At 35.3% G+C, this 13,524-nt stretch overlaps 1 pseudogene; it reads left to right on the top strand.

Moving 5' to 3' along the window:
* Positions 1–12,404: 12,404 nt before the first annotated feature.
* Positions 12,405–12,978, top strand: LOC103275009 (annotated as a pseudogene).
* Positions 12,979–13,524: the final 546 nt, after the last annotated feature.

Here is a 13,524-nt window from a genome sequence, read left to right as displayed (position 1 = left end):
AAAAAGTTTTGATACTTGTTTTGTGCCCTAACATATGATGTATTCTTGAGAACGTTCCCTATACTGAGAAGAAAAACATGTATTCTGCAGCTTTATCATTCCATTTTGAGGAAGAGGAAAGTAAAGTGTTACATGACTTCACAGTTAAAATGAATATGACATTATAATATTATAAACATTAAAATATTTATTATAGTAAGGTTCACATGTTTAAAACAGTCAAGATTCATAGCACATGTATATTATATACACAGTAATTACATATTGCTATTAGTATAGCTCTGTGTATGTGGTCCCTAGTTTGCTCTATTATAAGATCTTTGATGGGAGTTACTGGGTATCTCAAAAGGTTCCTAAGTAAAAATCAGTCTTATAATTAGCCTGCAATAAATTATGGATAAATAAATACGTGAAATAACCCACATTCACTATACTTGGAGTAAATAAATGACAGTATGAGATAGCTCATCTGTCTCCTTATAGGACTCTTGGTCACTCTAAAAACTTCCAGCTATAAGAGAACAAATTTTTTTAACCTGTAACTCATTTTCAATGGGCTTAAAAATAGTGATTTATAGAATTTTTCATTAAAAGATTAATATGAATCAAATAATTTTTGTATTTCTCATACTATTTGTATTTTGCCTCATTAGGAAATTGAGGTCAGTCTGATTAGCTTTTATCTAAATTAACTGTCACCTAACTAACTCAGAGACCAATGACTTAAAATAGATAAGAAAATATAAAATTCATAAAATTATGAGAAAATATTTTCATTAAAAATTATATATCATTTATAATTCCATTGTCTGTCACAAGCTTGGCTTTCTTATTCACAAAACACACACTGATAATGTCATCCATACCTAGGAGAGATTATTTTTAAATTTTTCTTATTAAAATGATAAATTAGCAAATAATATTCTCCATCTGATCTATGAATGAGAGCATAGTTGAGGCAGAGCTTAAAACTTCAAAGCATCCCTCTCTCATAATAGATGAAGCACGTAGTATTAGTTACCCCAAAAAATCTTAACAGTTGTAAGTTAGGACAGAGCAGGAGAATGAGAAGCATTATTATTTCTTTCTCTCACAATGAAGGATATTATATCTTTTCATATTGTTCAGTCATTTTCTTCCACAGAAAACATCTGCTTTAATTTATATTAGTACAGCAGGATGTAGGTAGTCCTGATAATGTCTGAAGACTGTAATTCAAATTATTTCTTTAACTTGGGCTCAAAATTAATTTTGCAGATCTCTATCTCAGGCACACTTGATACATTTCAATACAAAATTCTGTTAATGGAGTTGTCAATATCTGAAGAGAAATTGAGAACTCAGGAAGGAGTGATATTCTTTTACTAGAGTTAATCAAACAAAGCCTCTCCTAATATTCATCTCCAGTTCCTACCAACCCTGAGAATATGATTAGCACAGATATATCATAGCAGAATTGTATCCCTAAGGCATATAGTGAAGGAACCACCACTCCTCACTACATTACTACAATGTTTCTATTTTAGGTAAGATCATCATAACTTCCATTTCCTTAGCAATGGATTTACTTTCTCTTTTGCTGACTGCTGGATAAGAAAAAGGCCTGGGTACTAATAGCAGTGTAAACAATTATCTGTATTATTGTTATTAAAATTTCAATGTCAAAATAAGGATACTACAAAATAAATATTCTTTCTCTTTACAAAACATAGTTCTTATACAAAAAATACACAATATTTGTATTCTAATCCTCTTACAACATCTCTCTTTAAAGAAAAGGGGCACTTATATTAAATTCACTGAAATAAAGCATATTTCATTAAAGTTTCATGGAGCCATTCTTGAAAGACACATCACCACCAGCAATCCTATGATGCTCTATTGTCCGATTCTGTGAGTTAGTCAGTCACATACTTAACACTATGGACATATAAAGCTGGTAAATGGAACTTTCGTTAAGTCAGTCGCATAACCTTGTAATTATGTTCAGAAATTGCATTCTGTATAAAAGGAAATGTGACTTACTAGGAAATACATATGTGAAAGCAAGGTTCTTCAAATTCCACTAATTTTAAAGAGAGTTTTTTTTAATGTGCAGAAATCATTCACTTTTTAAAAGCAGTCTAGAGTTCAGAGGGCTGTAGACCAACAGCCCTACCTCTGCTCCACCTGTCAGCTCCACTAATAACTCAGAATTCTGATGAAAACTGAAGGCAAGCATCAGACACACACAAGTGAATAGTTCTTCCTTTGTATTTTCTGTCACATCATATTATGGAGTTTTGACTTCCACACAGTTCATACCATGCAGCAGGTAAAATAACAAGTTACCTTAGAAGTAATAATGCAACAGAACTGAACACAATTGGTGCATATATATATATATAGTGGCAATGTTTGATTACAGAGGTACTCCAAGGCTTCACTTTCCATTTGCATAATACAAATGTAATGGCCCTTTTTGTTGTGCTGTAATACTTCACGTTATATTCTTTCCCTCCATTTTGTATTGTACATTATACCCAAAAAGCAGTAATTACTTGATACACACTTATATCAAAGTCTTTATTATGTATTCTTCATTTCAGTTTTCCTAACTCTATGGAGGCTACATCCAAAACTATCATGAATTTTGAATATTTTAAAGCTTCTGGGGTTCTAAAAAGTTTCCAACTGTAAAAATATGTCATATTAACCATAAATGTTATGCAATTAAATTGAATTAAGATCTTCACGTATCCAAATAAATATATGTACAACTTAATCAATACCATCTTAGAGTTCACATTCTAGAATTTAATTAATCAAAGCGAATCACCAGATATAAAAAAAACTTGTTTCAAAATTTGTCTAATCCTCAATTAAGAAATGAATGGATACTTATATGATAGTATACCTACTAAACAAAACTAAAATGCTCTATAATAACGAATCGTGTAGGAATACACATATTTACACTGAAAAAATACCGATGTAAATGTACAATGTAAACAGTACCCTGAAGTTTGGGTTGCAAATATAAATTGAACTGTGGGCTTTGCAAAATATTTCCCAGGGAATAATTCACAATAATCCTGGGTTCCAACAGACATGTGAATAGAATTCTGAAAATGTTCCAAGTTTCTTAGTTGTTTATCTTTGGATTCAGCCAGGAAATCACTTATGCCACCAGTATAAATCACAAGTGGGAAAATACAAAAATTATTATTTTTTAGATTAAGGCAAGTTTCAAAAGATGATGATGACGATAGCTTAATTTAAATAAGATGTTGTATCATATACAAATGTACTTCTATAATGCCATTCCAGGTATGTGACAGAAGGTAAATAAATGTTTAAAAAATGAATAACTAGATGGAGGCATCAATCTGTCATCCAATCTAGCAGATCTGAGATAAGTTTGTGTAGGGAATGGCTTTCTTCTGCCTACTTTGAAAATATTGTTAGTACTTAGGTTTCTGATTTCAGCTCTCTTTTTATTGATCTATACAATCTACCCGGACAACCAATCAATCAATTTTCACTTTGAATCCATACACTTAGATTTTTAAGAAACATCTTAGGGATACATAATAGTTGTACAAATTTATGGGGCACATGTGATATTTTTATTCAAGCAGACAATATGTAATGACTACTACTGAGTAATTTGGATATCCATCACCTTAAACCTTTATCATTTATTTGTGTTTTAAAAAAATTCTGATTCCACTGTTCTAGTTATTTTGAAATATATAATTATTGTTAACTGTAGTTACCCTATTGTACTAAAAAACACAAAATTTTATTCCTTCTATGTAACTATATTTTTGTACCCATAAACCAACCCTTCTTATCCCACTCTCCCGCCCCCTGGACTACAGTTATAGAATAATCAATCAACAGCAGTTATTTCAGTGGAAACTAAGCTTCGTTGAGTCAATACCTCTCTACTAACTAAACTCTTAAGTGTCATTTAGTGTTTTGACATAACATAAAACTCCAAAACCAGTAGGTAATTATTTCAAGGTTTTTTTTTGCATTCCTGTTTCTAGAATTGCATTATCCTATACTTGCTGTAGGATTTTTATTTCACAAATTTGTGTACTTTGCTTTAAATACTCCAGACCATTGTTTCCAAAAGAATTCTTCCAAAATGTCTTCTCAAGATTATTCATTTAACAAAAGATTGATGAGAATCAACAAATAAGCCAGATTTGCAAAGATAAAGTAGTTGACAATGAGAATTTATCAATGAATTCTCAGAGTAATGGAAGAAGATTGGTGTACAAATAAGTTTAGTTACAATATGAGTGATACTTACTATGACAGAGGTACAAATTTAATGCTTTAGAGTCTCTATCTCTACCTGAGTCTGAAGAAATCTCCCAGGAGATTATGGCATTTAAGAAGGGGCTCAGAAGTCTGAGTTTTCCAAAGAAAACAGAGGGAAGCAACCCTGAAAAGTAGCACGGCAGAAAGCAAAAGGTCGAAGGAAAAAGACTTACTATGTTTGCAAACTCCTGAAAAATGCGTTAATAACATAATGTATATAGGAGGGAGACCAAGAGTAAGATAGAAGATGATAATCTGGAGAGAATGATGGGACAATGATCAAGCAGACTGGGCAGAGGCCTATTTCCCAGCCTACAGGATTTTGCTTACTCTTGAAGGCAAAGGTAAGCTAACGGGGAGCGTAAATTTCCTTTTTAAAAAAACTAATAGAAGACTAACAAGGAAAGTGATCAAGGTCAGGAAGACTAGGTAGACTAAAAGGTAAGCAGAGACAAAAGCTGCAGTGAGAGATTTTGAGTTTAACATGCAGTGGCACTGGGGGTGGAGACAAGACAGGCCCAGGAGACATCAACCTGGGGTTACTCCTCCATCAAGGACAGGGTGAATGCATTGTCAGTTTTTTTTTTTTGCTTTTCTATGACTGAATTCTTTCAAAATCTACCTGGTGTGTTCAACATAAGTTTATAAAAACATTGTCACATGGACAATACAACATTTACCTTTGCCTTAACACTCCTACACCCATTATTCTCATTTCTGCATTTTATGCCAAATACTCTACACAACTATCAGCTGTTATAGCTGATAGAGGAAGTCTCTGATCTTTGGGAAAACCTCAGCTAATCATGAGATTATTTCTCTCAACTATATTACGTTGAGCAAATGTAAGAGATAATCTTTCTTCTTCTCAATAAGTACCAGACAGGATCCGTTTATTATACTGCTTTCCAGTAAAAATTTCAATGAGGTAGGGTCATCTAATTTAGGAATTCTTAAATTACTGGGTGAGGGGAAAAGGTGGCTGAAATCCAGACCTGTATGTAAATTTTCTCAAACAAAATATCTGAGTGCCAAACTGGCATTTACAACTGCCAGTGATACTTCATACTTAGTGAATTAATTAGCCTAGTAAATATATATTCTGGTTTTGTTGAGGGTAATTGTCATCGAAAACATACTGTGCAGTTGAGGCCAAGTTCATGGCAAGTTTGGTGCACAGACCAGACCGATGAATCAGACTAGAAAATAAATTTCCAATGTAAAATCAGTTTTCTTGATCTTTAAAATGAAGAAGGGCCCACATGAAAGGTAATCCATTCTATCAACACAGTTTAACTGAGTGCTTTATCTTCACATTCACCAAGCGAAATTTTGAACACAATGGTTCACTTAGATATTACTTTCTAGGAGGCACGGCAGAGACAAAATAAGCAAACCAACAAATATGACTGTCACAACTAATGAAAATGGTGATGAAAAAAAGAGAAAGATCCATTAGATCACATCCCAGCACAGAAGAGAGAGGCGTTAAGGGTGGCAGACCAAAGGTGATTCTACTCTCTGCCTGTCAGACAATTTATCTCCTGCATGACATTAATCTCATTTAAAGGTAAGCTAATCTCATTTAAAGGTAAGCTAATCTTATTCAGTCATTTAAAAATATTTATTGAATTCATATTTATCAGTATGTTCTGAAATTTGGGGAGGCTGACACTAATTGCCCTCATATACTAATTGCCCTCTAATATTTGTGCTAACTCCTTATTTTTGATGCGATGTCATCATGTAAATGCAAAAATTACACTTTTTCCTTAAGTTTCTTTTTTGTTGTTGTGAAGGCTGAAAAAGGAAAACAAGTAAATAAATTAAACAAAAAAAACTCATTGTGATGGTTCATTTTATGAGTCAACCTGACTGGGCTAAAGGATGCACAAAGAAGACATTATTTCTGGGTGTGTCTATGTTTCTGGTAGACAGTAGCATTTGAATCAGCAGACTGAGTAAAGAAGACCTGCCCTCATCAATGTGAGTGGGCACCATCCAGTCAGCTGAGGGCCTGGCTAGAACTAAAAGGCAGAAGAAGGGAAAATTCACTGTTTGAGACATCCATCTTTTCCTGCCCTTGGACATTGATGTTCCTGGGTTTGGACCTTCAGATTCAGACAAGGACTTACACCATCACCACTCTCTTACCTCCAAGTTCTCAGGGCTATGACAAGATTTACACCATCAGTTCCTCTGATTCTCAGGTCTTCAGACCTCGACTTAAGACTGAACTATACCCCCAGCTCTCCTGGTTGTCTAGCTTGCAGATGGCAGATCGTGGGGCTACTCAGCATCCATAACCACATGAGGCAATTGCCATATCTATCTATCTATCTATCTATCCATTCATCCATCTGTCTATCTGTCTATCTGTCTATCTGTCTATCTATCTATCTACCTACCTACCTACCTACCTACCTACCTACCTACCTACCTATTTATCTTTCCTTTTGGTTCTCTTTCTCTGAAGAATACTGATTACAGCTCAGCATCACCAATAAATGCATAATTTGAGAGCAGACTGAACAGAGAATCCAGAATAACACAAGCTCTTTCTTATCTAAACATACTGTAGTTTTACTAATGTTAATAAAATAAAATGTTAAAGTAGAATTAATCTAGGAACAATGACTCATGTCTGTAATCCAAGTGCTTTGGGAAGTCAAGGTGGAAGGATCACTTGAGGTCAGGAGTTTAAGACCAGCCTAGTAACATAGCAAGACCTTGTCTCCACAAAAAATTGTTTTAAGAAATAATCCAAGCACTGTGGTATGCACCTGTAATCCTAGCTAATTGAATCAGAGGAGGTAGGATTGCTTGAGCCTCGGAATTCGAGGTTGCAGTGTGCTGTGATCACACCACTGCACTCCAGCCTGGGTGATAGAGGGAGATTCTGTCTCTACAAAAACAAACAAACAATTAAAACAGACAAATAATAACAACAACAGCAAAATGAAGGCAAATAAAAGTATTTTTTTAAAGTCCTAAGTGGATTTTAAGATGTGTTTATAAAAATAACTTTTTGTAGTATCATGCAAAGTAGATGCATATGAATAATGTCAAGAATCAAAAACAAAGAACAATCTAGAAAAATGTTTAAAGTACAGTATTACACAGGAGTCAATTTATATTGCTACTTTTTGAAATACAGAAGTATATTCATACACTGAAACATAAGCGATCTACCTTCTTGTTGATATGTATTATTTATTCAAATTTTTTTACTAGCTACTCTAATAAGTATAAGTTGTCCTGAAGTAATTTAATGTTCTATTTTTTCTAAGATTAAGATCAATAGAATGTGAAAATTATGACTGAACACTTTTGTCTTCCAAGTTACATAGTTTTCTGCCTGCTCTGAAGACCTTCAAAGTATTTAAATGGATAAGTCTGTAAAAACCACTACCCAAGTGAAAAGTAGAAGACCAAAGCTTAAAATGAAGACACAAAGATATATATGTTTAATAAATATTTCAGAAGAATAACTAATGAAAAAGAAAACCATAAGAACTAATTATAAAGAAGGTATAGAACACGCATCATATACTCAAAAGACAGGAAAAAAAGTTGGACTGAAGGATTTCTGGGAGTACACAGTCAAAAAATCAAAAGAAGAACGATAAGAAGAGCTCTAATAAGACAGCTTCTGTTAATGGACTCAATATTTGAGACAATTGAGAGGCCAAAAAAAGAAATTTTTTAAAAAATTACATGACTTTCAATACCTGGATTTAATTAAACAATAGGAATCAAAACTTTGTTTTTTTTAACTTGAGAACCATATTTTTGACCTATGACATAGTTAAATCGAGTTAAAAGAATATCATCGAGTAACTTTCTGTAAAGAAATAGATTGTAATTAATTTTGTGATGAGCGATTATTTTGTTATGAACTCAGAGTCTTAAAATTTTTAAGAACAAAAAATGAAGACCTAGGAAGTCAAGGAGTAGACAGCAGTATGACTATGTGAAATTCACTGAAGGAAAGATAGGCCAACATCCTTTTTCCATCTGAAAATGGCTCCTGGAATAGATTCCGATCATAACTGCCACAGTATCAAGCGTGTAGTACCAATGGTCAGTTTAGGAAGATGATGCTTTGGTATTTGCTATCAGAGAGGCTTGGATTTACATTTCAAACTCTAACATTTAGTTTTGTAACTTTGGCCAAGTTATTTAAATTCTGTCCAGAGTTTCATAACCTGTAAATAAAGCTATTAATACACACTTTTTAAGTTTTATGAAGATTAAATGCAATAGTATAGGAATAGGTAAAGGTCTTAGTATGGTGTCATAAATCAGTTTACATTCAACAAATATTGGCTATTATTCTCTTAGAGTTTTTGGTGTGGTGTCAGCTCCACATGATAAGTGCTCGAAGTAGTCCTCTGCTCTTAGAGTACATTAATAATTTATACAAAAAAAAAAGAGAAAGGAACTACAGGTTGTGACAAGGATGTATTGCTTTACAGATAAGAAGGCCAAAGGAGAACCCAATGACAATAGCAACAGAAGCTGTTTATGTATTAATCCAGGCTTCACCTTGGGGTGGGGCATGGTCAGAGGATAACAAGTGAGTATTGGGTCAGCAGAATTAGCATCAGAAGTTCAGATTCCCGCTCTACTAGGCAACTCCCTGTAGAAATATAGAGTAGGGGAGTGTGTATAGTAGGCAAACACATTATAAGAATATATTTCAGAATGCAGTTGATTCCAGAGTTTCAGGAGTGGGATGAAAGCAAAAAGGAAGCATAAAGAACACAGTCATGTAAATAAAAACATGACCTCAGAAATTGTGAACTGTTCTTGTGTCTCAGGGCATGCTGGTTATGCCCTCCCAAAGAGTAAACAAAAACTCACCTAGTATTTCTCTTAAAATGTTCAATCTCTGATACCTCAATTTCTATGATAACTATAAGGCTATTGCTTCCTGCAGAGGGGTTACCAAAACCCACATACTAGCATTAAGCTGTTCGGGAGTTTCAAATTTCCCCCAAAGCAGCCTTCAGCAACTGTCAGATGAACATCAAAACACCAGCTTGACAATCAGTATCTAGAAGGCCTTGTGAAAGATAACTCTTTTCTCTAGTGTAATCTCTTCAGGAACTGCCTGGATAAATTAGCATATCTGGATTTGAGTAAATTAACTTTATGACTCACTATTTACTGGCTTAACATGAGGTTATATTTCAGATTCTGAAATATATAAGATTTTTATTCTTTCATTAATCTACTTGTCTATATTGTTGGCATCTCTTTCAGCTACACTCATTTTTAAGAATTTGCCAGGCTTGGTGGCTCAGCCTGTAATCCCAGCACTTTGGGAGGCTGAGGTAAGTGGATTGCCTGAATCCATGGGTTCAAGACCAACCCGGGCAACTTGGCAAGACCTCATCTGTACCATAAATAAAAAATTAGCCAGGCATGGTAGCGCATTTGTAGTTCCAGCTACTTGGTAGGCTGAGGCAGAAGGATCACCAGAGCCCAGCAGGTCGATGCTGGGGTGGCTGTGAGTGTGCCACTGCACTCCAGCCTGGGTGATGGAGTGAGACTCCAACTAAAAAAAAAAAAAAAAAAAAAAAAAGATTGATTTAACATCTGGTTCAAAGTGCTAACTTATTTTCTCCATCCCCATAATTTTTTCTTAAAATGTTTAACTTATAAATCTCCAAAATAAATAAACTAAAACTAGCATATAAACCTATCCTTTCCACTCCTTTTCTTTTCTTTATTTGATTGCAACTGCTTTGACTCATTGATTAACCTGAAATGGTTAAACTCCTCCCATGAATTAAGAAGGATGGAATACCCTCACAGGCTAGGTTCACTGGGAAAGAGACTTGGAGACCAAGAGAGCACACACAGTACTTATTCAGAAAAGCCTTTGTGAAAGAGATGCAAAATAAACACTAGGAGTCAATAAACACTAGTGGTCAGAGGGAGACATTGAGGTGTTATGGATTCAGTGACAGCCTCAGCCAATCCACTGGAAGTCCTGGAGTCAAAATGGCCTGACAGTGCTTTTCCAAGTTGAGCTGAAAAGGTCAGTCAGTACCTTATCAATCAGTCACTAGGTGTGGGGGACGAGGGAAGGACATGGTCCTGGGCAAGGTGGCTTTTTTCAGTTGAGGCAATTTCTAAAGGGAGTGAGGGCTGAAGGGTGTTTGTCCCTAGTGCTTTAAGCGGTTATGGCAACAACTCATTCATTCAACAAGACTCTGGATGGTGCATCATCTACCACCACAGCTTTACAAATTGATTATATTCAGCCAGGTTAGGGGGCTCAGCCTGTAATCCCAGCACTTTGGGAGGCTGAGGTGAGTGGATTGCCCGTGGGTTCGAAACCAGCACAGGCAGCTTGGTGAGACCTCGTCTCTACAATAAATCAAAAATTAGCAGGGAGCAGTAGCACGCGCCTGTAGTTCCTGCCACTTGGAAGGCTGAGGAGGAAGGATCGCCAGCTCAGCAAGTCAATGCTGGGGTGGCCATGAACATGCCACTGCACGCCAGCCTGGGCGATGTAGTGAGACTCCAATTCAAAAAAAAAAAAGGAATTGATTATATTCATTCAGGTATTCTTCTCCATTAATTCTGGTCTTTAATTTTCACTGAGAGTAAAGGATTATCATATTCTTCATATACATCTTGCATATATGAATAAAATTTAAGAGTTTTATAGTTTCTATTGCTATTAGAAAATCCCCTTTGTAACCACAATATTTTCTAGCATGAGATATAAGCTCTTGATTTCTGCATACAAATCCCACAACTTACTTTTATTATATCTGCTCTACTCTTCCTAGTTTTATTGTTCTTGTTGAATGTTTGATTCACTTATTTTAGTCTCTTATAATGAATATGTTGAAAGATAGCAGTTTTCTTAGGAACCCTGTCCAAACCTTACTCTACAAGTGTTGATTAGTTGCATTATCAAAATATTTTCATTCTAAATATTGTTACCTTAGTTTTGCTTTCTCTTTAATCAAGGCTTATTTTAGAAGTTTTTTTATTTCTCAAATAATGTAATATTTCTCTAAGTATTTTATTTATCACTTGCATTTGATTGAAGACTATGTTATATGAATTCTAACTTTGGGACAGTTTTTAGTTAACTTATAGCATTTACCACAAACAGTAAACAAATGACGATGGAAATAGTTCTTGATTTCATTTGTTCATTTGGTGTTATTTCCTTTTGTTTGTTTTATTTTAGAAATTATATTTTTAATTCATAACTTATTAATGTTCTCAATTTTATGGCAATCTTCTTGTTTTCCAAATATGACTCTAATATCCCAAATATATAAAATTCTTATTTTCTTTTATCCATTAAGAATTTTTAAACCTAATCTTGTTTCCCTATTAATTTTAGAAAATTTATTGCAGTTGGATTTTAGTGAGTCTCTCATTGAGAAAAGAAACTTTAAAAAGCACAAGAAAACAAAGCTTGAAAGAAAAAAATATAGAAATGAGTATATTTTCAAAAAAACACCTTTCCTGGACAAAAAAGAATTGCAGTAATATTTAGAACATTCAATATGTTTTTTTCCCTTAATTATTAGTATGATAGCTTGCATATATGAAGATTCTATTTGTAATACTGGCTGTTTTAGATCTTAGAACATTTTGATGGTTTTGTGTTTGGAGTAGGGGAGATTTAGAGTTGTTTACAGGGATTTTTTTTGGGGGGGTACTTTTTTTAATGGTAAGCTCATTTATACCTACATTGTTTGCTTGCTTAAAGCTGACATCAGGAATCACAAGGTTCTAGGTATTTGAAACCACTGCTAAGTTTCTCTATTAAAAAAAAAAAAGCCAGAAGGGATTCACATATTTGTTATAACTTCTGCCTCATTTTCTCCCATACCAGGAGTATGTGGGTGAAATGTTTGTTATGGGAAAATATGATGGGTTCCAATGCAAAGAACATGAGTCTGTTTAAAAGTGGAAAAGATTGTCCCGACAAGCGTCTCTGCTTCTGGTTCAAATCGCTCTATCTCAAGTCTGCCTTCAACAAGTCCAAGACTGTGCCTGCTGCTCCAATCCCCACAGAGAAGGCATCCAGGAAGGAATAAGGTCCAAAAATGTACAGTTGCAGCCAAGCACAAAGTGTCTGGGCTCTGGTGTCCGAGCACATTACCAAGGATGTCACCGTCTCTAAGGAGCACAGCCGCAAGCCTTTGACTGTTCTCAAGAAGGCATTGGCAGCCACTGGCTATGACATGGAGAAGAACAACAGTCTCATCAAGCTTGGTCTCAAGAGCTTGGTGAGCAAGGGCACTCTGGTTCAGATTAAGGGCACCAGCGCCTTGGTTTCTTTCAAACTCAACCAGAAGGCAGCCTCTGGAAAAGCCAAGCCTAAAGCTAAAAAAACAGGTACGGCCAAGGTCAAGAAGCCTACAGGAGCAGCAAAGTGGTGAGGGCAGCCACCCCTAAGAAGAGCACCAAGAAGACCCCCAAAAAGGCAAAGAAGCCAACTGCAGCTGCAGGAACCAAAAGCCCGAAACAGGCTTAAGCAGCCAAGCTGAAGGTGCCCTAGAACCCAACCAAGTCAAAGCAATGAAACCCAAGGCAGCTAAACCAAAGACTGCCAAGCCCAAGGCAGCTAAGCCAAATACAGCAGCAGCCAAGAAAAAAAAAGCACAATTCCACTTATAATAGTCACAAAAAATGAAGTACTTTGGCATCTTCCTAACTAGAGAAGTGAAAGACCTTTACAATGAGAACTACAAAACAATGCTCAAAGAAATCCACGATGACACAGACAAATGGAAAAATATTCCATGCTCATGGATAGGAAGACTCAACATTGTTAAGATGTCCATCCTGCCAAATGCAATCTACAGATTCAACACAATACCCATTAAATTACCAGCATCATTCTTCACAGACCTGGAAATAACCATTCAGAAATTCATATGGAAACATAAACAACCATGAATAGCCTGAAATGCCTGTTAACAAACCAACCGTGGTGACTCCAATTATAGTGAATTCCCACATTTTGCCTCTCAGCTCCCCCCTCACCCTTCCTCTGTGTGACTGCCCCAACCTTTCAGTAAACAGTAAACCATATTCTGCTTGGCAGGAAGTCCAGATAAGTTGTTCTGTAACTGCTTGAGATAAACTGTTCTGTACTCGTTACTCTCCTGTTAACTATGCTGTAACCAAAATTTCCTGGATGCACCTCACCCGATTCTGAGA

Source organism: Carlito syrichta, unplaced genomic scaffold (genome assembly GCF_000164805.1).
Source record: "Carlito syrichta isolate Samal-C Ts95f unplaced genomic scaffold, Tarsius_syrichta-2.0.1 Scaffold315166, whole genome shotgun sequence".
Classification (NCBI taxonomy): Eukaryota; Metazoa; Chordata; class Mammalia; order Primates; family Tarsiidae; genus Carlito; species Carlito syrichta.
Note: the sequence above shows the minus strand (reverse complement) of the source record. Positions and strands in the feature narration are given on the sequence as shown.